This window comes from Ictidomys tridecemlineatus, unplaced genomic scaffold (assembly GCF_052094955.1).
Source record: "Ictidomys tridecemlineatus isolate mIctTri1 unplaced genomic scaffold, mIctTri1.hap1 Scaffold_418, whole genome shotgun sequence".
NCBI lineage: Eukaryota > Metazoa > Chordata > Mammalia > Rodentia > Sciuridae > Ictidomys > Ictidomys tridecemlineatus.
In genome coordinates this window covers 111,178-137,856 of record NW_027522707.1, presented here as the reverse complement: position 1 = coordinate 137,856, position 26,679 = coordinate 111,178, and the positions used below count along the sequence as shown (strand labels likewise).

Genomic DNA, 26,679 nt, shown 5'->3' with positions numbered 1-26,679 from the left:
TTCCGTTAACAGTTTATTCAGTGTGAATCACAGAAGATCCATGAAGGGTCATCACTTAAGAAACTCTCCTTAGGATCACAATCAAAATTGAAAGCCTGGTTGAGAAGCATGGAAATGCCGGCTCTTGATACAATGAGGAGACATGAGTATTTGGAACTCTGGTACCACTCTGGCTCTTAACTAAACTCCTCAGTAACCTCAGGGCAAGTAGTACCTCCCTCTGATCAGAGAGAAGTCCTTACTGCTGAGGACACTGGGTCCCCGGAGTGGATTTGGAGGACACGTATACAATAGGGTGTGATTTCTTACAAGGTTCTTTTTGCAATTTGCTTGCAGGTTCTTTCCTTTCATTAACGTCTGTTTGAAGCATTGACTCAGCGGCTAACCTACAGGCATTAAAGCATCCACTTTGAATTCAAATGTAGTTAAGGAAAAAAATAGAGAAACAAACCCGTAATATATTGAGCCTCTAAGGAGGAATGGTGCTATTTTTTTAATAAGAAAAAAATTAGTCGACTCCAGTACCATTAAAATACTAAATGACTCTTGAAAGGAATTATTCTTATCAATAGACTTGATTTTTAAATGTCTAGTAAATATGTTAAGGTTGATTAAAAAAAGGCCTGTTAAGGCCGAGATTAAAGAATTAAATCTGATGAGATATCTATCATGATAAGTACACATAACACAAAAACTGAAATGCTGGAGCAGTATTTTAAAGATAACATGACACACAAAAGGCCCATGCACAAGATGAAAACACCATGGGATCCTGGCTGCACAGATGTCTGTCTCAGACAATGAAAACACACTCAAACTGAGTTTCAACTAGGAGAATAGTTAAAGAAAAATATAAACAGTGGGGAGATAATAAAATAGGCCTGCGGGCACTTTAAAGAAGCGCATCAATTAAATTTATAAAGCATGCAACAGTGAAGTTTCAAATAAAAGCCACTTGTTATAAAATCATCTTCAGATTGTGTATCTAAGTTAAGCATGCAAGACACAAGGTTGGAAATGTCTGCAGTGAGCAGATGGACTCACACACACGCAAAAAAAATAAATAAATAAAAATAAAGTGTTTTGTGGTATTTTATTTGTTTTTGTTTAACTAGCAAGGCAAATAGTTTCCAATATGCAATTTGAGTCAAACAATTTAATTAGATACATTGAAGCAATATTTTTTTCAAGCACAAAAGGGCAGAAGAAGAAATGAAGGCAACATAGCTGGCAAGATATGCACTGATCGGTTCTGGAAATCCACCTCTGGAAGACCATACAGGCCACACACACACCCACACCGTGAGCCACGCAAACCCGCACTGGCCATATGCACACTCCCACAGTGAGCAACACACACACATGCACGGCCTGCAGAACTCGCCTCAGAACAGTTAGCACTATGGGTACTGTCAGGTAGCATCCATTTGTCATTTCCTCAAGAATATCAAGCTCTTATTTTATGTGACTTACAACATTATAAAAAAACTCAAGGAAGGAAATAATTAATTAGTTTTCCTTACAATAACAATAGCAGCTTGAGTTTTATCATTGTTGAGTACATTTAGAAGCACTGAAAATTTAAAGAAAAATCAGATAAAACATACAAGGAAGTTCTTTTACATACGATGGACTGTTTTACTTTTTCGATCAAATGCACACAGAAAATGCCTGACTCTGTTCCCTTCTTTCTAAGAACAAAGTAGCCCTAGTAGCACCTTAAAAACCTCACTTCATTGGAGACAACCCAAGCTGGCTACTTTCACAGAAACAAGTTTGAATTTTACATGTCTAAAAGTATTTATTTTTAATATACCTGCCATTGCATTATACAACCTTCATCTTGATTTCCCCTCCATTTCCCTCACTCACTTCTGTTTATCCTACCCAGATCCTGCTGTGCATGCCCAGAACTCCAGCTGCAGCCAGTTACATCCTCTTCCCTCTGTTCACTTGCTCTTACCTTCTCACTTCTATTCCTTTTAAAGGACAAGGCCCTTCAACTGGTCCTTCAGATACACATATCTGACACTTTCTCTTTTAAGTCACAAATTCAATTATGCAGAAATTGGAGGCTTTGATGTTTTAGAAAAAATGGAAACAAATTACCTTGGATATTTAAAAATGTCAAAATAATTAAAAGTAATGTCTGAAGGACTGGTATAAACATCATCAAAAGCCATAGAAAACTTCACCTACATTTTCTTAACTAAACTGTCTTCAGACTACTGTAAAACCTTTAAGAAGGTAAGTTGATTGTTCCTTCATGGCTACTCCTTTACCAGGAGAAAAGTAATAGCACATTTATTCAAACCAACAAGAGAGATGTATGGCTTTCTAATGACTCCCTTCTTCAGGAGTCCTTTCCCCTTGCAATCATTTTTGTCTTTCTCAAAGTTTTAGAGAAGTTGAAGGCAGGCAGATGAAACTGGGGGATTAGACTGCATGCAATATTGAGAAGACAGATAAAGAGACAAAGAGCATAGCTCATGCAGCGAGAAGGGAGAGAAAGGGAGGGCTGCTGGCTGACTTGAAAAGAGGACACTGACCTGAGAGAGACGGGCATGTTCTCACTTTTTTCACTTAAGGCTTGAGCAAGCTTCACACATTTCTTCTCCTTCTTTGGCTGCTGCCCATCCACGGGCAGATTTTTGTGAGGAGAGAGAGGGGCAGTGGGAGTGTTTGCAGATACTGACTTTTCTAACTGCAAGTCACCTTCTGAAGGGTTAGGACAGGACTGTGTCTCCTTGTGAGGTAGGAATCTAGAAGTTCCTTCCCCGGCAGCACCACTGGCACATTCGTCTTCAGCAGGGGTCACATCCAGAGGTAGCACCTCCCGCCTCTTTTTGAGTATAGGAACTTCGATTTTCTCTGAGAATGAAAACCATTAGAAAAATCCAGTCAATAAACAAAAGACAGACCAAGGGAGAGTGGTTATACATAAAGTCTTTTCCTTTTTTCTATTCTTTCAAAATCCACTCATCACCTCACTGAAATCTATTTCTTTTTCTTTCTTTTTCATAGACTGCATTAATAAAAGCTTTTATAGATTATTTTGAGCATAAATTTTTCCTTGGGAACTCAATACAGAAATTCTAGGAATGAATAAAATGTTCTCTTGTGGTATTTTGATAAAAAAATTCTAAGGGGAGATGGTTCCTAAGGGTGACCTTGGTGCCATGGAGATAAAGATGCAGTGGCACACAGTCAGGGAGTTTAGGGTCAAGTCTGGCACTTAGCAGCTGGATGACCTTAGGAAAGTATTTAATCATCCTACATTTTAAGGTTTCTAAATCTGCAAAATGCGGATTAAAAATACTTACTTTGCTTTGTCTGTTACAAGGATTAAATGAAAAGAACAGGTCAAACTCTAAATATTGGATATCCCTTGCTGCTCCTCTGAAACCCAGATCATCTGGATTTACTAACCATCCTCCTGTCCCTTTGCTGTGTTCAGTTCAGCACACTACCCCTGAAATTCCTAATGGGTAATTTTTACTCACAGGAGCTTACTAGGATCAGGGAAGAGAAAAAGGACAAAAGAAAGAGAAGTCTTTTAAAACAATATAAAAAACTTCTCATTGTTTACATTTTCCGCACTATTGACCACAATGAACAGAGTTCAGCCTGTCAACAGGGCGGGGGCAGAAATCCGTTGAGAATCCTTAACCTAAAACATTTTGACAATATCTTTTGGGGAGGGGAGGGAGTTAGGACCATCACATTCATGGACTTCTTTACATTTGCCCTTTTATTTTAAAATTTATACATAGTAAAGTTCATTTTTTGTAGTATACAAGAGGCAGAGGGTGTGTTGGGCTATTTTTTCTCGGTGATGTGACTTGCTCTAATAACTGTCCAAACATTTTTCCTTAAAGGCTAGAACTGTAAGAGAAGAGGTCGGGTAGAAATCTCCAGTGATAAATCCCCTACAGAACGACCAAGCTAAATAACTATATGCCACAAAAATACATTCACAAGAACTAAGAAAACTAGAAAAGGTAAGTTAGACTGTGAAGCCCACAAGGGGAAAGGTTCCCTGTTACTGCAACACTTTGTCCCCAAGCTTTCATGGTACCACCTGCAGAAAGCCCCCAGAACTCAGTGTATACACTGAAAAAAGTAAGCAAGAAAAATAGATATTTGACTTCCTTACCACAGAGTCCCTCTGTGGGAGTCTCACTGCATGGGCTCACAGCAAGCACTGAGAATACTCCATGGGATGCTCCTGAGATCAGCTAGAAGGAAGGAGAAGTAGGGCTCGAACTAGCACACAGAACTTGGCACTGGCCCTCCATCCCTGCCAGAGGAGACATGCTAGCAGACAGAATGTTTAGAAATGTTTACTGCTGGAGGCGGGGTTCATAGATCCTCTGGACTCAAGAGCCTGACTGGCTCTCCCACATGCCTTGAGTGTACTCCATGAATCTCCCATGGGTCCATCCAGGTTGGAAACTGCACCAGCAGCAGAGTTGTCAAAAAACCTGCATCTAACCTGAGCTCAGGGTGCCCTCTAATGCTGAAATGGAATACCATAGGCAGTCTGCTAAAAATGTCTAAACAAGCCTACTGGAGTAGAATAGTCACAAACAAGTCCAGACTGGGGGAAAAAAAAAAGGAAGAGATACCTAATTCATCAATGCAGAGACAAAGATATATGTTACAAGGACTAAGAAGAGCCAAGGAAAGATGTCCTTATCAAATGGACAAAACATATTGCCAAAGATAAACCCAAAAGACATTCATATGCATGATTTGGCAGACAAAGAATTTAAAATATCTGGTTTAAAAAAAAAACTCAAGAAACTTCAAGAAAACAGAGGACCAATTAAGAAAAATTTATAAGGAGACATTTAACAGATTGAAATAATTTTTAAAAATCAAATTCTGGAGCTGATAAATAAATGAAATAAAAAAGCCACTGGTGGGCATTAATAGCAGAACTGATCAAGAAGAGGAAAGAATTGGTGAGCTTGATAACAGGCTATTTGAAAACAGAGGAGAAAAAAGAATGAGAAGGAATGAAGAAAATTCATGAGATCTCTGGGACACATTAAAACAGCAAATCTATGTCATTGGTGTCCAAGAGGATCTAGAGAATGACAAAAGGTTAGAATTAAGTTTATCCAAAAATATAACAGAAAAATTTCCAAATCTAAGATACAAACACCCAATTACAGGATAATCAAAGGTTGCCAATCAGATTCAACCCAAATAACTCTCAAAGGTCAAAGACAAAGAGGACTATGAAAGCAGCAAGAGGAAAGAAAGAAGAAAGTGACACAGAAGGGAATTCTAATATGACTGGTGGACTTCTCAGCAAAAACCCAAAGGACATAAGGGAATGAGATGATATCCAAACTGCTGAAGGAAAAACATCTGCCAACCAAGAATAATGTACCCACCAAAGCTTCTTCAGAAGTAAAGGGAAGACAGACCTTCCCAGACAAAACCTGAATGCACTCATGGCAACAGACTATCTTACAAGAAAGTCTGAAGGGAGTTCTTCAAATGCAAAGAGAAAAAAAAAGATGAGAATGTCTAATATGAAAACATCTGAAGGTATAAAAACCCACAGGTAAAAATGAGCATTCAGATACATCCAAAATAACACAGGAACTAGGGGATGTAAACCATTTATATCCTTAGTAAGAAGCCTAAAGGACAAAACTAATACAAATACAGTAATCTGCTAAGGGATATGTAATATAAAAAGATGTAAATTTTAACATCAAAAACTCAAAATATGGGAGAGAAATGGAGTTGAAGAGTAGAAGGCTTTTTTTCTTTTTTGCTTTTGAAATTAAGTTGTTGCAGCTCAAAATAACCTGTTGTAATTATAAGATGTTCTGTGAAAGCCTCATGGTAATCACAGAGCAAAAACCTTAAATAGATACACTGAAAATAAAAACCATGGGATCAAAACATGCTGATAGGAAAAAAAAATCACTTAACAAAGGAAGACAGAAAGATAAGAAAAAAGATGTACAAAACAACCAGAAAACAAGTAATTACATGACAGTACCCAAATCTGACTCTGCTGCCTACAAGACACTCACTTGTAAGGAATAGATAGAGAGTGAACAAATGGAAAAAGATATTCCATTCAAATGGAAACCAAAAGAGAGTAGGAGTGGTTATACTTAAATAAAATATGCTTCAAGTCAAAAACTAAGGAGACAAGGCCATTACAGAACAAAAAAAGAGTATACAACAATTGTAAATATGTCTAAATACATAAAGCAAGCATTATTAAATGTAGATCGATAGGCAGCAATTTTTTTGCGGTGATAAGGTACTTTAACAGCCCACTTCTAGCAATGGAAGAGCATCTAGCCAGAAAACCAGCAGAGAAACATCAGATTTAAACTGTACTTTAGACCAAATGGAGCTAACAGAAGTTACAGACCTTTCCATGCACCAGCTGCAGCACATTCCTCTCAACTGCACATGAAATGTTCTCAAGGGTATCATGTCAGGCCACAAAAGAGAACATCAGAAACTGTACAAAGATGTAAAAATTAAACATACTTAGAAGCAACCAATAAGTCAATGAGGAAATTAAAAGATAAATTTAAATATTTCTTTTCACAAGTAAAAATGAAAATATACCAAATATGCCAAAACTTTATGCTTTCAGCAAAAGCAATTCTAAGAAGGAAGTTTATAGCAATAAACTCCTACTTCAAAAAAAGAAGGAAGAGAACAGCTTAGTGGTGGAGTGCTTGCCTAGCATGTAAGATGCACTGGGTTCAATCCTCAGCCCTGCATATAAACAAAATAAAGGTTCAAAAACAATTTAATTTTTTTTTTTAAAAAAAGAAGGAAGATCTCAATGTCTCATCTCAATAAACTAGAAAAAAATAAGAAAAAAAATAAGACCAAAATTAGTAGAAGGAAGAAATGGTAAGGATCAGAGCACAAATAACCAAAATAGATTAAAAAAAGAAAATAAAAGATAAATGAATAATTGGTTTTTGAAAAGATAAACAAAATGAATAAATCTTTAGCCAGACCAAAAAAAAAAAAAAAAAAACTCAAATAAATTTTAAAAAATCAGAGGACCTTAACTGACCTCACAGAAACAAAGAATTTTAAGAACTAGTAAATACAAACAAATTAGAAAACCTGAAAAAAAAATTTCTGGAGAGCAGAAGGCAACAGCATATCAAAATAATTAAATACCACGATCAAATGGAATTCACCCTAGGATCAAAGAATGGCTTAAAATACAAATCAACAAGCTGATATATCACATTTCAGACAAAAGGGCAAACACCATAGAACCATTTCAATAGAAAAAAAAATTGATAAAACTTAACATCCTTTTTTGATAAAAACTCTAAATAAATTAGGCATAGAAGGAACACATCTCAGTATATTAAAAGCCATAGATGATAAACCCACAGATATCATACTCAACAGGGTCAAAATCAAAGTGTTTCCTTTAGGATCTGGAACAAGACAAGGATGCCACCAGCATTCACTGTTATGACTCAATACAGAACTTGAAGTCCTAGCCAGAGAAATTAGATAAAAGGAAGAAATAATAGGCAGCCGAATTGTAAAGGAAACCGTCCCTGTTTTCAGATAATACAATCTTTTACAGAAAATTCTGAATACTCTACTTAAAAACTATTAGAACTAATAAATACAGTAAGGATATAAGATACTAAAGCCAATATATAAAAGTCAGTAGTGTTTCCATTCAAAAATAGCAAATTATCTGAAAAAGAAATAAGGAAAGTAATCCCATTTATAAAAGCTATGATTTTTTAAAAAAAGTGAAATAAAATACCTAGGAAAAAATTTAATCAAGGAGATGAATGAGCTCTACAGTGAAAACCATAAAACACTGGTGAAAATTGAAAAGACAGAAAAACATGGCAAGATATCTCATATTCATGAACTAGAAGAATTAATATTGTTAAAATATTCATTCTACCCAAAGCAATCTACAAATTCAATGCAATCTTCATCAAAATTCCATAATTTTCTTTACAGAATAAGAAAAAAATAATCCTAACCTGTCTTAAACAATAAAATTTCAAATAGTCAAAGAGCAGAAAGAACAAAACTGGAACAATCCTAGTACCTGACTTCAAAATATACTACAGTGCTAAACTGACCAAAATAGCATGGTATGGGCACAAAAACAGTGAAGAGAGCAATGGAGCTCAGAACACATACTGGGGAAAGGACAGTCCTTTAATAAATGGTGCTGAGAAAACTGGATCTCCACATGTAGAACCATGAATATTCATTATTTCTTCATTGAGAACATTCTCAACTTCTACAAAATCAACCTTTTTTAAATTTCACAGATGAATAGGATCGTGTAGTGTTTGTCTTTTTGTGCCAGACTCTTATCATATACAGAAATCAACTAAAAACTATAAAATTACTTGAAGAAAACATAGGGAAATGCTACATGACCTTGGTCTGGGCAAATGTTTTTTAGACAATCCCTCAAAAGCAAGAGAAACAAAAGCAAAAATAAGCAAACCGGATAATATCAAACTAAAAGTTTCTATAGCAAAGAAAACAATCAACAAAGTGAAGAAAAACTACAGAACAGAAGAAACTGCTTGCAAATTATACAGCTGACAAAGCATTACTATGTAGTATCTATAAGGAACTAAAAGAACTCAATAGCAAAAACCCTTCATATAATCTGATTTTAAATATGGGCAAAAGACCTGAACAGACATTTTTCTAAAGAATACAGAGGTTTATGAAAAAATTCTCAACACCACTAAATCACTAAACATCAGGAAAAATGCAAATTAAAGCCACAATGAGAAACTATTTCACCCAAGTTAGAATAACAATTATCCAAAAGAAAAAAAAAATTCTGGTGAGGATATGGAGAAAGGAGAACTCTCATATACTGTGAGTGGGTCTATAAATTAGTAGTCATTATGGAAAATAGTATGGAAGTTTCTAAAAAATTAAAAATAGAATTAACATGTGACCCAGCAATCCCAATACTAGGTGTTTGTGTGTGTGTGTGTTTTTCCAGATATCTGAACTCCCATAAATGGAGAAAGAAAATGTGATATGTATAAGTAATGGAATACTATGCATTCATAAAAAAGGTATGAAATCCTGTCATTTGTGACAACTTGAATGACCTAAGGATCTTGTGTTAAATGAAATAAGTCAGGCACAAAAAGGGAAACACTACACGTTCCTATTCATCTGTGGAATCCAAACCAGGTTGATTTTGTAGAAGTTGAGTGTTCTCAGTGAAGAATGAATATTTAAGGTGATCACATGCTAATTACCTTCATTTAATCATTACACAATGTACATATAAATAGAAACATAATAAATGTCCAATTATTATATGTCAATAAAAAATATAGAATTCCCAATATTTAGTTGGAACATGGCCCCTGAGAATCAAGATTGAATTTTCTCAATCTTGCCTTGCTGTGACAGCAAGGCCACATAAATCAACTCTGCTCAATGGAATACTGGCAGATAAACACAAAAGGAGTCTGAATCCTGCAATGCCTCCTAGACTTTCATTGGCGGAAGAATAATCACAAGCACTTAAACCTAAACTGTGTTTAGATCTTCTATAAATAATCTGAATTAGCATAACTTCCAACATTAGCTGCTTATTTAACTTTTCGGTATGACAATATGCTACGATTTTAAGTGGATAAGCCTCAAGTGACAGTATGATGAAGCCTAGACATCCAAAAAAGCCACATATCACATTCATGCATACCTAATTCCCTTTGAATTTTTCAGCTGTAAATTTCCCTTATTAACTACAGATTGATAACCACAAAATTGGTTTGTAATGAGATTTGCTAAAAGCTATAGTTTGAAAAAAATGTTGATACACTTTCTCAGTGCTACTTAGGACTTAAAAGACAAAAACATACGAAACTTGCATACCTTCAGGTTCATACTTCAGCTTTAATTCATCTAGCTTAGCTCTCAGTTTCATATTTTCACTTTCTGCAAGCTGAAGGCATAAATTCCCTTTAAGTTATGAGATACTTATTCTTGAGAAATTTGGATTATAAGAATATTTTCTACATGAAAGTCCTTTTTACTTACCAATCTAAAAAGCTAAACACAAATTATTTACTGAAAGTATTCTTCAGTAATTAGTAATTATTAAATCTTGCATAAAACTCATGTATTACACAAAGACATGTTATTGACTTTCTTTTCTATGGAAATTTCTTTTGGCAATTTGAACTTAAAAATTTGTTATTATTTGAATACCATCTATTAAAATAAATAAAAAGTCTTTATCTTCCATCTGCCAACCCAGACACCTACTTTAAGTTCTCAAGCTTTAGCTGAAGTAAATCTGTATAATAGGTGTTATCTTCCAGAGCACCAGAGTTGCCTGAAGGTTTTAAATCCATACTTTCATATAAATTCTAAAGAAAGCAAAAATTCTTATTACTTACATAACAAATTAGGTTACTGTATGCTTATTAACAGTGGCAGCAGCCACATGTTAATCTCTCAACTTTTGACAAATACTCTTCAAAGATCCACCCACTTACCTGAGTGCAGTAGGTACAAGAACCACCAGTCCTTCCTCAGGTAAGAAAAGTGGCTCAAGGTACTACCGGCAAGTAAATCAAGAGCTAGATTCTGAATCCAGATCTAACTCGCACTCATATCTCTGAGTCCCAACTATACCTGTCTTAGGATTTCACTCTCCTGGCTTTTAGAATGAGAGAAGCAAATGCTTTTGGGGTTGAATTCTGGTATGACAAAGCTATACAATGGAAAAATACGAAAAAAGAGAGGAGATTCTTGAGGTTATTTTTGGTATCCACGCTTTAAATATTCTGATTCACTCTTTGAATATTTTCTTTACTGGAAAAAAAAAGCAGATGTTTAAAAACTTGCAAAGAATTTCAGAGATTGCACTTTTTAAAATCCTCCTAATTTAAGGTCACAATTTTCAAAGTATAGCACAAAGCCCCAGGGATAGACTACATATACCTGCCAAGTGACACACTGCAAATTTAGCTAAAATTATAATACTTTTAATAGTTTTTAGAAGAAACAGAGATAAAGTCATATAAACAAATTTTTCTTCAAAAATGTCAAAATAAAGAAAGAGAAACTGTTCCAGATTAAGGAAGACTGAAGAGACTTCATGGTAAAACATGCAACCTTGGATTAGGCCCTATAATTGAAAACACTAGATTTTTTTTTTTCTTTTAAAATTTGCTTAGGGTATGTTTTCATCAGCTTTTTTTTTTTTTTTTTGTCTCGGTGACCAAAAGATCTAACAAGAACAATGTAAGGAGAAGTTTACTTGGGGTTCATGGTTTTAGGTCTCAATCCACAGATGGCCAACTCTATTGCTCTGGGCCCAAGGTGAGGTAGAATATCATAGTGAAAGGGTGTGAGGGAGGAAAGTAGCTTAGAAAATGGTAATCAGGAAGCAGAGAGAGAGAGAGCTCTCTGCTCACCAGGGACAAAATTCCAGTCACTCCTCCAGTAACTTAACTCCTCTAGTCATACTCTACCTGCCTAAAGTTACTACTCAGTTAATCCATTTAAGTGGATCAATTCACAGATCAGGTTAAAGCTCTCATAATCCAAACATTTCTCCTCTAAAAATTCTTGCACTAACACAATAGCTTTTGAAGGACATCTCATATCTAAACCATAACAGGGTATCAATGATAACTGGCAAAATGTAAAAAGTAGCTTGGTTAATAGCATGGTTCAATGCATATCAATGTTAATTTGTAATTTTGACCATTTGCTTATATCTCCAATAACATCATGGTGCTTAGGGGTAAAAGGACGTCTAGTTTGGAACTCAGTCTCAAAATTTAAGAAAAACATATAAAAACAGAAAAAGTTATAAATCAAGCATACAAATAAGAAATAGGGAGCTCTGAGTCAAAGGCATGTAGGAGTACTTTCACTTTCCTAGAAGTGAAAAATAAAATAAATTTATTAGAATTTATTAAAGACATCCATAAATTCCAGTGGATATACAATGTTGAATTGACAAAGCTCTAAAATTAATGGAACAGATAGCACTAAAAAATAATTACTGATGACATTCAGGCAAGAAATCTCACTGACATAACACTGAGCAGAAGACAGAAACAAGGGTATATATATTACATGATTCAATTTATATGAAGTTCAACAGAATGTTCACATAATGTTGACACAAAGTTAGGAGGTGGGAGCACTTCATTTCAATGGGGCTTTTCTGGAGTGCTAGGAATATTTTATGTAATCTGATAGTAATTGTAAGAATATACATATACAGATATAAATGTGTGTGTGTGTGTGTGCGTATATAAACATATATATGTTAAAACTCACTGAGTTGTACACTAAAGATATAGGTACTTACAAACAATAACCAGATAATAACAACAAAAATAGAATAGATTGGTTTGTCTTTGCTTTAGTAAAAGAAGCATGGTCAATAATACTGAAAAGCAGAGACAAGAAAAAAATAATTTAAAGATTGGGTCAATATGTACTGAAACTGAAAGTCAATTATACGATGAGAAACCTATTTAAACTGAAAATTTAAGATATTCAAATAAAAATCCAGCCACATCTTTTCAAGATATTATACATACCTTAAATTTCTCCAGATTTCTAATTTCACCTAAAAGATGTTTTATTTCACCGCTCTTCTGCTCTAACATGGAAAACAACCGTTTCTGCTGCTCAAATTTAGTTTGAGATCCTTTCATCTGTAGCAATGTAGCAATCTGTAACTAGAATCCCCCCACCACAACAAAATTGAGATATTCTGATAAGCATATTTCTGGAACAATTTGTATTTTGTACTCATACTATTTAGAACTTGTTTTAAAAACTAATTAGTTATTTCTAGTCTAATAATTGGAAAATATACATCAATTAGTTTTGTTGTAGACATAACTTTGGAGTACTTCTACTTTTTAATGATATCTGAAGTCTTTAATATAGTTTTACCTAGTTTGTGATACAAAATTGAACAGCATGACTGTGGTCCAGAGGGTGTCATTTAACTGGTAAGTAAGCCTGGATAAATGTGGCCTGCTATTCACCACCTATACTAACTCCTGTTAAAGCGATTTCTCAAGATTCTCCATTAGCTTTACTTAAGTAGGGGAAATTGTTAAGCAGCTCAGTCACAAACATGATATTCACAATGATAAGAATGGGAAGTACCATATGAGTATTTTTCTACACTTTAACCCCAAGACAGTTCTGAGAGGCAAGTTCTATCACCTCTACTTTGTAAATGAGGTATGCCTTTTAGATGCTCTCAGAATATATGTCCCAGGTAACACAACTAGCAAATGACAACTATGCTTCAATCCAGTCCATCTAATTCCAAGTTCAATCAGTGACCTTTCTCAGTTCTCTGGTAATACTGACATCTTGAAAAAAAAAATCTAAACTTTCTTCCAAACACCACCTTAGGAACATCAGGCAGAACAGACCATACATTGGAATTCTAAGGACTGCTATAATCTTGGAATCTTTCTAATTGCCATAAGGTTTTCTGTTACTTCTTATTTGTGTGCAGCAACAACCAACAAAACCCTTAAAATTAAAGGGGTTAATTACATGCTTTGAGGAGCTGCAAGAAAAGAGAACCCTAAATAGTTCAAATTTCCATCTAAAATAAGCCTTCATGAGAAGTGAGAAATGGCAAAAGCTAGTCTCAATTGATGCGGGAACCCAGAAAGACTCAGAATAAGTGAGAAACAAACACTTTTAAATTCCTTTTCCCTATTCTATAAAGATTTAAACCTCCCTGGCAAGGTTAGTGAATGATCATTAAAATAAACAATTAGTAGTTGTTAAACACATTAATGTTTTTCCAAGATTAACTTTTTGAAAACATAAAAGTATCTTATGATCTACCTGGAATTTCTAATTTTTTAAAAAATCATTCAGTTCTAGAAAAAAATATAAAAGTACACCCCTTGGAGGAAAAGATGTATTTTGTGATATATTTATCTATATAATGCTAATATGAAGTAGTTTTAACAAACATTTAAGAGCGGTAATTCCACACCTTCATTCTTTGCATCTGTTCTCTATTAAATGCATTTTGCTTCTTTAGTGACTGATACTTGACTTTCATACCGATAAGCTGGCGTTCCATTGCCGCCCTTCGATCTTCTACCTGGAAAACATTGATATGTTTAATTGTTCTTGTACTAAATGAAATAATAGTTTACCCAATTCAATTATTAGAATACTTGTAAGTACCTCTGCAAACAAAGAGTTGCCCTTACTATTGGGATTCAAGGCTTGCTGGAGGGCCTGGCCGAATTGCACCTGCAGATCTTGATTTGCTACACGAGCTTTCTAAATTCAAAAGAAAATAATTTAGCTAGCAGAGATTAAATTAGCATGAAAACAATTTAAAAACTGGAAACAATACTACTGTAATCATAATACCTCTAAGGCATTATAGTATGAAACTGCTTCTTTCTCCCGCTCTTCTTTTTCTTCTTTAAGTCGGTCTACCTGGCACATTAAGTTAGTACTAAGACGTTCTAGTTGTTCCTGTCTGTACTGTAGTTCATTCACTTCTTCCTTGAGAGCATTCTATTCAACAGAAATTGAAAGACAAAATTCTCTTGAAAATGCTTTCATTTAGCAGTTGCTCAGCTAACTTATCTGTAGTGGTTCACATTCAAATTAAAACTACAAAAACCTGTCAAAGTTGTCAGATACCTATTAAAATTTTAAAAATTACTTAATTTTTCAACAGGGAACCAAACAAAAGGCTCTAGAGACTGCTCTTTCTGACTGTGAATTCAGGGCTTTAATTTTTAATGATTCATAGTCTGAAATGAAAAATCTATGTTCACACAAATTTCAACTTCCACTGTACTAACATTTTATATTATGACACAAACTAGGATCAGAAAATGTCTATGTCCTTTCAGAGCTTTCATTAATCTAAAGGTACTGTCTGCCTTATTTAATCAGGTCACCTAATACTATTTTTTTAAATAAAGTAATTCACCTAAACTACATAAAACATTTTTTGGATAGTTAGATAAAAGTAGGTCAAAAAACCATTTCTTCCTCCACACTAGCTCATTAGAATTATTATAAAAACACATAAAATGTATGCAAAAGAAAAATTTAAAAATCTAAGAAAACACATGCCATAAAAATTACCTTCACACTTTCCATTTCAGTCAGCTCGACCTGAAGAGCCAGCATCTCTGAAGACATGCTTTCGTGGACTCGCTCAGACATCATCCGTATTTCCTCCGATTTATGAGACAGGAGTTCCTTCTGGTGGTCTACTTTGTGCTTTAGCTGCTTTTCACTAAGCCTAGCTTCATCTAACTCTCCTTTCAGTTTTTCTATCTAAAGTAAAAAAAAAATCACAATTTTATAAATCAAAAGGTATTTTCTTTCTGTAAAATATCACCGAATGATCTAAACTTGTACAAGAAACTAGTAGAGCTTCCAAGGACACTCCAAAAGTGACCCACCTTGTTTTATAAACAGTCCATTCTAGCCATCCAAGTGGTTTGGATGCATTAAAGCTACCAGAAGCACTGTGTAGCTGTGTAAACGATGCTGTGACCAGCCATGCAGAAGCAGACGCCTGATTGGAAGGCTACCACAACAGTCTAGGGGAGAGGGGATGGTGGGGACTAGAGCCACAGTAGCCTACATCAAGATTCTGTTGGCCAAATCCCCACAACAGGCCAATAAATTCAACATGAGAAGAGAAAGGTACTGGGAGAAAAAAGAAAAAGCCAAACTTTTGGCAAAAGTGATTTAAGAACATCAGTAAGACTGAAAATTTTGTATTGATATACTCTTTGCTCTACCACCTAAGCCATCTCTACAGTTGGTCCTTACTTCAGGCCCTGAAAAAATATCCCCTATACTGCTACATTTGTTTATGTAATGAAAGCTACATGAAAAAAAAAAAAACCACAAGGAGAAATGAAAATGCATCATTACCAGTCGTTACTGTCTAAAACCAGATTAGTTCCAGACAAGCTAGACTATTTGTCAGTAATGTGAAGGATGACTATGTATTTCACAAAAGCATTATTTGTTTGTTTTACTGTCTATTAGGAAAAAATAAACCAACTCAAATATGTGATTTCATTACTAAAAATAAAAAAAACACTTAGAGCTAAATCAATAAAGAATTAAGGGAGCAGTATAGCTTGTACACAGACATGGAAAAAAATCTTAGAAGATGTTACATAAAAAAATCTAAAAATTGAAAAAGACTTCTGAGAAGACAATAAAAAGTCAAGCGAGTTTTGAAAGAAAGGGTTTGTAAAAGTCTGGATTCCACACGAAGAGGAGCCATGGTGAAGTTCTGGATTCTTAAGTAGCAATCTGAAGGCTGGATGGGTGGGGGTGCTAGAAAGGAATGGGCATTCATGAACAGCTGTTGTCTATTTCGTTTTTATGTATGAAGTGGAGCTAGTATGTAATGTGTCATCAGATTATGTAGACACTCAGTGACACAGAATTTGGTGTGAGGAAAACTTGCTTCAATTCACAACTGACAATTTCTAGCTCTCACCTTGTCCAATTTGCTTGATCTACCTAAACATTGGTTTTCTCATCAGTAATATGGAATTAACAATAGGATTTCCCTTAAAAATATATTTTGAGAACTGGATCATGTTTTTCCTCAAAAAATAAATTATAAGGTATCAATACTACTATATAGTAATTTATAAGGAACTACTGATTTGTTCTACAGAATTACAAAGCACACCACTAGCTGCAGTAAAGGCTAAGGGACAACTCTTTCTGAAAGGAGACTGCTTGAATATGACCAAGGATGCCTCAGTAGTTACTAAATAAATGGATCATAAAAAAATTGCTGTTATCAAAATTGGAAAATTATATGTAATTAGAAGGCTATATTGATACAATTCTCACTTTTAAAGTCATTTTATAAGTTTTTGTTTCTCAGTGTTTCTACTCTCAACATTAAAATGACAGAAAACTGATCTATGCTATTTTCACAGTGATACTTGAGAAAAATCTTTATCACCTTACATTAACAGATGGTTGCATCAACATGGGGTATTTTTGCTCTGAAAACATACATATATTCAAACCTTGTTTTTTAGTTCATTCACTTCCTGTCCATGGCTTCTGCTTAGCTGCTCTTCTAATTGTTCTAGCTGCATTTTTTGTTGTTGCTTAATAGCTTCACATTCACAGCTCAAACTTTCTAACATGCGACTCTTGAGCTCAACTTCTCACTGAAAAGTATATTTTTCTTGTTCATAATTCTGAAAATAGATTCAATTACAATTCAATTACATAAAAAAATCACTTAAAACTATTACATATAATCAGTTCTAACCTTCAACTGGCTTATTTCTGTTTCATACACTTGCTGCTTTCTGAGGTACAACCACATGTTAAATCTGGAATAACTTTGTAGCTCATCAGTTTTAGTGAATCCCTAAGGTATATTCTGAAAGTACAGTAATGTCAAAAACACTCAGGCTGAAGTTAGTACAGGCATCAACTCTAGAAAAGATGCAAGGTAACCACTTTCCAATCTGGGGCTCTGATGCCCTAGTAACCCGCAATGCAAAACGTAACTGGGGAGGCATTCTCTGGATTCCAAAATCTGAATAAAACTTTGTATGATGAGTACCATCAGGCTATGTTAAAATGTCCCTGATTTTGGCTACATTATCAACTGTCACAGCAGCATGTCTTATCTCATGCTGACCCAAAACTAGGCATTTGTTTGACAATTAGGAAAATAAGCTACTTATTATTTCGTACAGTTTGATAGCACAACCTTCAAATCTGGAGTCCATCTGAGAGAGAACACGAAAAAGTAAAGGGACTTTTGGTAACAAAAGACCAAAAACAAAGTCTTAGGCATTCAACCTTCCATCTATTCCACACATACTTACTAAGAACCCAGCAAATATGCCAGGTAACAGAGAAACTCAGATAAATATAAAAAATGATGCCTGACTTCAAGGAGGATCAATGTCTAAAGGAACAATAAACACACAATTCAGCAATTACATTAAGTCACAGTAACTGGTAAGTGCTAGCTCAGAATATACTTCCTGAAAAAATTAATGTCTATATTGGTTTTTAAAGTATTAGGACACATGCTTACATACTACGTTCTGATGCAGAGAACATCATAAAGTGAATAACTGTTTAACTAGTCAGATCATTCAGGTGTCTGAGCTCCACACACGATCAGATATCATTTGCATTTTATATGCAGGGGATGTTCCAAGACCCTGGGTGGATAGCTGAAACCACAAGTTGAACCAAACTCCATATATACATATGTACACACATATCTTGATGAGTTTTAATTTTAAATTAGGCAAGTTAGAGATTGGTAACATAACTAATAACAATTATAATAATATGCTGTAATAAAAGTATGTGAATATGATCTCTCTCAAAATATCTCATTGTACTATGCCTAGGTGAGGAGAGGAAGTGAGGTGGAGCAGGTGGGATAAAGTAGGATGGCACCAGATTTCCTCACACTATTCAGAATGGCATGCAATTTAAAATTTATTATTTACTTATGGCACTTTCTATGTAATATTTTTAGACTACAGTTGTCCAGAGGTAATCCACACTAAGAAAAGTGAAACTAGAAATAAGGAGGGGGCCTACTGTATGGTAAAGTTCATGATAGAGATATGGTAATTGATTCACTACCCCATAGAAGGCATTGACAGAGAAGTATTAGTTCAAACTCCTTCATGAAGCTTTAAAGTATAAGATAAAATGAAACTAGAAAAAAGACTTAAAACAAGTAACATTATTTCTCCAAAAGCACTTCCACTTTTGATAAGTTATTTCTCCAAATAATTATATATAACATGGTTTTATTTTCTACTATTAGATTTTTAATTCTTTGCTTTGCTTTATAATTAGGTATTGAGCTCGTGGTCAAGAGCAGTACCATATGGAAAAACAAGAGCTGTCATTAGTAACTTTTACCTGCTATATTTATAATTTTCAATTTTAGTTTATACCACTGAGGATTTACTAAATTAAACTGATTTATTCATTTTTTCAATAAATATTTGTGTGCAAAGCACTAGAGAATATAGCAGTGAACAAGACAAAATTCTTAAGGACCTTGAAATCCTGGAGATAATTAGTACTGCAAAGAATTAAGAGTGAGTGATGCTACCAGGTGCAGTGGTGCACACCTGTAATCCTGGCGGCTCAGGAGGGAGGCAGGAGAATCACAAGTTCAAAGCCAGCCTCAGCAAAGGCAAGGTGCCAAGCAACTCAGTGAGACCCTGTCTGTAACTATAATACAAAACAGGGTTAGGGATGTGGCTTAAGTGCCCCTGAGTGCAATCCCTGGTAATTATACACCCTGAACTCCCCCCACAAAAGAGTGAGTGATGCCGACTTTAGTTAGGGCTGGACTCTATGACATTTAACTGAAATCTGAAGATTGAGGATTCAATCTATGAAGAGTGGGTGAGGAACAACTAAGAAGGAGGAAGGAGCTCATATAAACCCATAAGGCAAGACTAGGATAGCCTGAACAAGGAAAAGCAGTTTCCTATGTTTGCAAAAGTCCAGCAGAAGTCAAATCACATAGGGATGTATAAACCCTCAGACTGTCTTTTGTAAATACAATTGAAAGCCTTATGCAGATTGAGAAAGGAAATGACATGATCTCTTGTGCTTTTCCATGAGAAAGAATGATTCTATATTGAGAAAGAATGATCTGAATGGCAATGATGGAGCAGGCAATCTGGTTAGAAGGCTGGGAGAAAGAAGACAGTGGCCTAGATAGATGTTTTATAAATCATGTCCCTAAGAATTTGTGGACTAAATGTGAGACTTCTAGATCTTTGGGTCAAGCAACTGAATGTCATTCAATTTACTAAATAAATAAACTAAAGACAGAGAATGTTTGATTAGTAGACAGGGAATTAAATATTCTATTTGTTTATATCAAGTTTGAGATACTCTTAAGTGGGCAATTGAATACATTAATTAAGAGTTCAAGGGAGGACTATTGCTCCTCCCTTGAACTCTTAATTAATTGTTAATTAAACAGTTTAGGTCGCTAAACTACTATGGGGGCATTTAAATGATATTCAAAGCTCCAAAATAAGTGAGGTCACCTATGAAGAGTGTGGACAAACAAAACTTAGTGATAAATATGGTAGGTAAATTGTGGTAGAAAGAGTAAACATAATTGAAACTCAGAAGACACTGCTTTGGAAAGAATATCAGGAATTCATTAACTTATTCACCTTTAATGAAAATGGCATAGATAGGAAATTAGATCTTCAGAAAATAAAATAATTACTGCTAGACAAAATAAACCTTCAATAGCTAAGCACACCCTCACAAACAGAGGAATCCATAGTCTTACCTCAGTCATGGTCATCATTTCATTACGACATTTATCTAATTGATTTTGCAATTCACTTTGGCTCTCCAATAGTTGTAAACCATACTGTGCAGCTTTTAGTCGCTCTTTTTCAACCTCTTTGAGCTTGCTTCGAAGATCTGCAATATCTGCCTCCATGTTCTTTTCCTGTTTTTAGACTATTATAAATAGAAGAAATACAATTTTTTGAGCTTAAACAAAAAAGCCCCCTACAATAAAACCAATAATAAAGGAACCATGTATCCCCAGTGCTACTATCATATAAAAACATAATATTGAGATTTTATTCCTGACTTGTAAGGAGTCAAATTTGCATTCTTGTTCTAAGAGCAAAAATTGTTCTGATAATTTTTTTTACTTGAGTTGAGAACAAACCAAAAAGAACAGAAAAAAAAATACACTCAATTGTGCTCCTAAGAAACTCAACATTAGGAAACTATTCAATTGTTCAATTGTTATATGTTAAATGTCCATAATTACTAAGGTAGAATTAGTCTCATAATTGTGTTACTGTCAAAATAATCAAAGTAAAAAGAGAGGAATGACAGAAACCAAGAAACTTTATGGTATGCATGCTACTTAAGAGTATAAAAAGACAGTTTTAAATCAGACTCACAAGATAAAGTAAAGAATATCCTGTCTTATTTTTTATAGTAGTACTACTTTGCTGAATGTGTTTATTTCATTGGAAACAGATTCACAGTATTTTTCTAATTACTCTTAACAGAGTATGTAAAATAGAAACTATGTTCAGAGCAATTTCCAGGCTAAGCCTTACAAGTTTATACATAGGATAACTGTACTTTAACTTAACCTCATTTATTGTCCCTTCCTCTTTGGCCCTAGTCCCTTTAAGCCAAACTGAAACTGGACTTTGCTTTCATAGAGCATCAGATGATTCCCTATGTCTTAATTTTATAGAATCATGCATTTAACAAACATTTACTGAATGCCCCATTAGCTAGGCTTCACTCTGGGCACTTCAGATCATTATGGCGCAAAACTGGCAAAGTTACTCATTCATTAAACTTACATTCCAAGAGGGGAAAATAATAAGTAACAGCATAATAATTAAATACATTAGAAAATAGAATTGGAAGAAAAAAAAAAGCTCAAAAGAGATAGGTGGTGTAAATAGGAGGCAAAAGATGGGAAATAGGTATGCATCATTGTGTGGAAGAAATGTTCCAGGCAGATGGGAAACCCTAATATGGAAAAAGAGTCCAAGATATGAGCTAGAATTTAGGTCACAGATAATAAAGGAGCTGGCAGATCAGTCCATTATAAAGAGTTTGGCTTCTAGCGTGTGTAAAATGGCAAGTCACTTCAAAGTCTGAAGTAGACAATTTGGTAAAATTTAAGAGAATCATTTCACTGCTGTGTTGAATAGTTAGGATGAAACAAAATTGGAAGCAGAGAGACCATCTGAGATAATGCCTCATGCTAGGTGGTGGCATAGTAGATGAGAAATGCCCAGATTCTACCTATATTTTAAAGGTAAAGCCAACATGATTTTCTTATAAATGGAATATAGCAAAATAAAAAATGCCTTTAAAAAGTAAAAATACCTTCAAGGCTCTGCCCTGAGCAACTAGCAGAATGGAGTTGCCCTCATTTGAGATATTGATGTAAAGTTTTTGGGGGGCCAGAGGGACCAGGATTTCAAGTTTTGCATGAAAGATGTCAAGCAGGCAGCTGAATGAATATATATGTAGGAGAGGGGTATAGGCTAGAGATATAAATTTGGAAGTTATCAGCACAAGTCCTTCAGATTGAGTATCAACAGAGGATGAACATAACAAAGAGAAGAGGACGAAGGACTGAACCCTACTAGAAGGTGAGGAAAAAGATGTAAAGTATATTCAGGAGTTAACAGTGAGGTAAAAAGGAAATCAAGAGCATGTGCTGTCTTAGAAGCCAATAAACAAAGTGTATTAAGGAGGTAGGAGAGCTCATATCAAACGCTGCTGCTAAGTCAAATTGGCCACTGGATTTTGAATTTATGGAGGTCACTGGTGACCCCAAGAGAATTTTGGTGGGAAGATGGGGTAAAAGCCCACTTGAAATGAGTATGATAGAGAATGGTAGGAGATGAAAAAGTGACAGAAAATACAGTTTTTCTTCAAAAAGCAAATAGGATAGTAGCTGGAATGGAAGTAGAGACAAATTTACTTACTATTTTAAAGATACAAAACAATATGTGTGTATACCCTAGGATAAATTCATGACAGAAGATGACATAGGAGATACTGGAGAACTGCCAGAGTGATGTCCTTGACTAGAGGATGAGGTCTAATGTACTGAGAATGTAGCATGGATATCTTCTCTAAAATGAAAACAAAGCATACAATATAGATACTGATTAACTAGGGAGATATAGTAGGGAGTATATTGAAGTAAACTTAGTTGGTTTTTTGTTCATTTATGTTTTGGTAGCAGGGTATTGGGGATTGAACCCAGGGCCTGCCTGGCCCATGCTAGGCAAGTGCTATACCACTGAGCTACATCCCCAACCCTAGTGTGACCTTTTAAATGCCTCACTTATCACTGAATTAGAAAACAAAGTTCTTAACTGAGAATCAGTAGGTAGGAGATATAGGGTTTTATAATAGGGTAAAATAGATACCATAAACTAACCAGTGCAGACTACTTTAAAATGCAAGACCTTTTCAAAACCTATATACAGTGAAGCTAGCCAGCTAACAGTTGCTTTATTAACAATAACTTATATTTGTTGGGGATTTACCACCTGCTAAAAGAAGTGCTTCAAATACATCATCTCATTTAATGCTCTTCATGAGCCCATGTTAAGCCATTATTATTATCTCCATCTATCAAAATAAAAATGAGGTTAACCTCAAGGCCTCCCATTAAGGAATACACAAGGAAGCCAAAACATTAGTTCTCATTCATTCAAAAAATTTGCTGGAATTTTATTACATGTCAGACAATGCGCTTAGTGTTGAGGATAAAATAATGATCCAAACACTAGAAAATATTTTGTCTTCTTGAATTTTATAGTACATTAGTAGAAAGGCATCAAATCAAATAACTAAACTATAATGTTACAAGTGTGATAAGTGCAAAAGGGAGAGCTGTAACTAAGGTGGTATCTAAGCCTATAACAAGAGGGAACAGTTCCCTGGTTACGTGACTTTTCAGCTGAGCTCTAATGAGTGAAAAAAGAATTAATCTATCAACCTGCAAAGAGTTAACCTATCCTTTAGCCATGGACGAACTAAAACTAATATGTGCCATAAATTTTGCTTGGTACTCTATGTACATTTTCTTAGCAATGTTCTCAAAGATCTCATAGGGTAGAAGAACTTACATTTTAAACATGCAATTTAATGTGGCACAGAAAGGTTAAGTAACTTGCTCAGGGTTATCAGTCACTCAGGAGCTAAATGAGATGGGAACCAGAGTCCATTTCCAAAGCCTGGTGCTCACATTTCTGTCTGGCCTCTCAAAACAGCATACAAGCCGTGGCAGTGGCTCACGCCTATAATCCCAGTGACTTGGGAGGCTGAGTCAGGAGGATCCCAAGTTCAAAGCCAGCCTTAGCAACGGCGAGTCCCTAAGCAATTCAGTGAGATCCTATCTCTAAATAAAGTACAAAACAGGGCTGAGGATGTGGCTCAGTGGTTGAGGGCCCCAGAGTTCTATCTCCGGTACACCGCTCCACCCGCCACCCCCCCAAAAAAAAAAAAAAAAAAAACAGCATACAAAAAACATTGGAACACAGGAAGCTCTAGAAGTCAAAGCTGCCTGGGCCCTTCCACCTCCATCCCTTACAGGTGGCACGAATTCGGACAAGTAACTTAACGCCTTGTTTCATCATCTTCAATACAAGGAGGGTAATGACCATCTTACAGTCTTATTGAGAACATTAAACATGATAATAGATGGAATACAAATAGGGCAGGGAGACACGCATGATTTAAAAGTTTCGAGCAACGTTTTAAAAAAGTAAACAAAGGACAAAATTCATCTTGACGTTTTACTTGACCCAATGCATCCAAAATATCATTTCAACTCGTAATCATAATAATTGCCAGAGATACAGCTCTTGTGGGATACTACCTTTAAAATCCAGTGTATAATTTACATTTAATTCGGGTTGCCACAGTGGCTAGGGGGCCATCGTACTGGACAACGCACCTCCAGGGGCCATCAGTCTGAGGCTCCCAGCAGCCGCCTGGCCTTCCATATTTATCCAGAGTTCCCCAGAGAAGCGAGAACGTCCAACCGAAGACTGGGGCCCGACTGGAAGCCAGAATTTAGGGTTCTGGGATCAAAGGCGTTCCGGCCAAAGCCTCCGCCAAGACCCAGGACCCAGGCTTCCTCATGCCCTGCTCCCCGCCGCCTACCGCTCCTCTCCACTCTCACTAGTCTTTACCTCTGTCGTCCTCACTCCTTCCCCCAGCTGCTGGCAAGAGCTGAGAGGTCTGGGCGTCCAGATCCGTGATGCTAACCTCAGCCTGCCAGAGAGTTGCCCTCCCATTCATTTACCTAGTAGTCCTGTAAGCGCCAGGGCTTTTTGAACACAGTTCCCGAGAACTCTCACTTCTCACGAAATGTTCCTCTAACAGCGCGAGAAAAGCCAACGCCGAGGAGCGTTCGGCAGAAGCGCCCCGCCCCCCCGCAACGACTGCGCAGGTGCGAGTGGCGAGCCCTGGGCTGGCGCAGGCGCAGACCTGGCCTCTTGGCGTGTCAGTTTTACCTCAGGTGGTTTTCCAGGCTTTGGTCTAGGTGTCTGCTTAAAATTGCTGTTTGTGGGGCTTGTGGTTTTATGACAGGGCCTTCTGGAGGGACAGTGTCGGTTGGCGGGGATGGGTGGGACTGACCTTGGGGGCCGTTGTCAGCGTTGTCCACCCACCAACGGACTGCGCGCGTGCCCTCGGAGGACCTTCCTGCAAAATCTCTTGTGGACTTTTCATAGTGGAGGGCCTTCGTCCCAATACTTTTTGGAGACTTTCTTATTTTTATTCTGATAACTCGTGACATGCCCTATCAGAGCCCAAGTGAGAAATACTTAAGACACTTAAATCAGAGTCATTCAAGCAGAGAGAAACCAAAGCACATTATACCTCAGATATAGGGTCGGAGAAATATATAATGCGGGAATCCCATTATATACACAGATGGACACAGATGCCTGCATTGAGTCAGAGCCCCAGAACACAAACGGGCTGCAGTAATTCTTCAGAAAAGCAAAATTAATAGGCGATGCCTCTCTGTATCTCCCAATATATAAAACATTATATTATATATTACAGTAGAAAGAGAGATTTATAAGATTCATTTAAGAAATTTGTAAGACATGTAAATATAGACAGCTATAGAGATAGATATAGATGAGATATATAAAGAAATTTATTTTGAGGAATTGGTTCATGCAACTGTGGGGGCTGGCAAGTCTGAAATATGCAGGGGAGCTCAGCAGGTTGGAAACTCAGACAGGAGTGGATGTTAGAGTCTTGAGTGTGAAATTTGTAGGGCAAGCTGGCAGGCTGGAAGCTCAGGTACTATTTCTGTCATATCACAGAATTCCTTTTCTAAGAGGCCTGAGTTTGGGCTCTTGAGGCCTTCAACTGATTGAATGAGGCCCACCCTCTCCAAAACGGTTAATCTTGACTAAGCTCCCAGTGATGTTATGTATTTATTCTATCTCCAACTACCTTCATAGCTAAATCTAGACTAATGGTGCATAAAACAACTAGGCACGGTATCTTAACAAAGTTGACACATGAAATTTGATCGTTTCAACTACCTGGACCCCTCTCTCCTTCCTCCTTTTGGTCTCCTGCTAGAGCCTCCTATTATTCAACAGGAATATCACCCATCAGTCAAGGGTTAAGAAAATCCCCCGATATAATCCAGAAAGGCTAGGATTTTTAGGACATACAGACTCATCCCTTCCTCTCTGCTACCACTGATTCCATCCACCCATACACAGGGAGGAAAATATTTTTGAAAATAGTGTTTGTTATTGATAGCACTTTACATCATTTTTTTCTCGTAGTTTTATATTCCAAATTTTTAAATTTTGTTTCGTTTTGTTTTCAACATCAGGCCCTGTTAAAGCTCTATGGTAGTTACAAATACATAGCTTAAATGGGTGAGATTAGATAATTTACTAGAGTTAAAAAGCCAGAGAGTGGTAGATGGTAAGATTTGTTCCCAGGTCTTCAAGCATTCATTTCCTTGGTGTGTCATCTCCTTCCTATCAAAGAATCATGCACATGATTCTAGGGTATCAACAGAATGAATTGGAC

At 36.0% G+C, this 26,679-nt stretch overlaps 1 pseudogene; it reads right to left on the bottom strand.

Annotated features, from left to right (window-relative positions):
- LOC144373498 (protein Spindly-like) lies at positions 1-24,954 on the bottom strand (annotated as a pseudogene).
- Positions 24,955-26,679: the final 1,725 nt, after the last annotated feature.